This window comes from Corylus avellana, chromosome ca10 (assembly GCF_901000735.1).
Source record: "Corylus avellana chromosome ca10, CavTom2PMs-1.0".
In the NCBI taxonomy this organism is placed as follows: domain Eukaryota; kingdom Viridiplantae; phylum Streptophyta; class Magnoliopsida; order Fagales; family Betulaceae; genus Corylus; species Corylus avellana.
Genome location: NC_081550.1, coordinates 1,182,897 through 1,184,031, shown reverse-complemented (window position 1 = coordinate 1,184,031; position 1,135 = coordinate 1,182,897).

Below are 1,135 nucleotides of genomic sequence, written 5' to 3'. Positions count from 1 at the left end.
AATCCAAGGTACAGAGCAAGAAAATTCAAAACATGGAAGTTCACCGACAAAAGAAATAATTTTTGAACAATGACAGATGATCCAACTAAATATCAGCATAATAATGTAGAATCATGAGTTGTTATCACACAAGAATAACTGTTAACTAGGCTTTGATACGGAAATAAATGACCAAAGATCCACTCTATTAATAAAAGAGTTGTAAAATCTCACCCAAAAACCAAAAAAAAAAGGTAAGCTTCACAACAATAGACTCAAAACAAAAGTTACAATACAAAAAATATAAATAAATAGTAAAAAAAAAAGACACAATCGTCTCAAAGAAGGTCGTATAAATTAAGCAGTACACACTATGCAACTATGTGCCCACTCTGTGGCGAAAATTTAGAAAATATCATGTTGGGAATCTTGGAGGAGTAATCCTATAAGTTTTCATAGAGTTATCTCAAATGTGATGTGGCTTTTAAAATCATCAATAGATCAAAAGTCAATAAATCACATCTAAAATTCAACGGTAATTTTAAAAGACATATCACATTTGTGATAACTCTAAGAAAACTTATAGCATTACCCGTCTTGGAGACCATCTCCAAAATCTTATAACAAGTGTCACAAGCTCTGAAAAACAGAGGGCATAAAAAGCCCAAAAAACTAAAATTCTATTGAGATTATCTTAAAAAAGTTTTCTGACTTAATGCCTCCGATGGTCTTCTCATTTTTGCAGGTGTCCACTATCATTCAGTCCGACCTTACAAAAATCAACATCATTAGGCTTGATTAGGATTTGCTATATATGTTAGAATGAAAATTTTCAACTTTCTACGGTTGTTTGCAACTTCCATGCTGTGAAACTGGCGTGATTTTATTTGGTTTGGGGCACGTGTGATAAACCAATGCAAGATCCTCTGCTAATTTAAAATGAATTAATTGCATCAACAAAGTTATAAACAAGGAGATTAGGGGAACTTAATTCACCTCGCTGATTCAAGCTAGTTCTCAACTTTGCCAATTAATTATAGTTGAATAAATCGTCAAATTGATCTTACTTTTTGCTTGGTTTTCTTGCACCGCATATCATAGTATTGGGGACTGGGGAGATAAATAGTTGGAGTCCCGTGTGAGATCATATTGAATA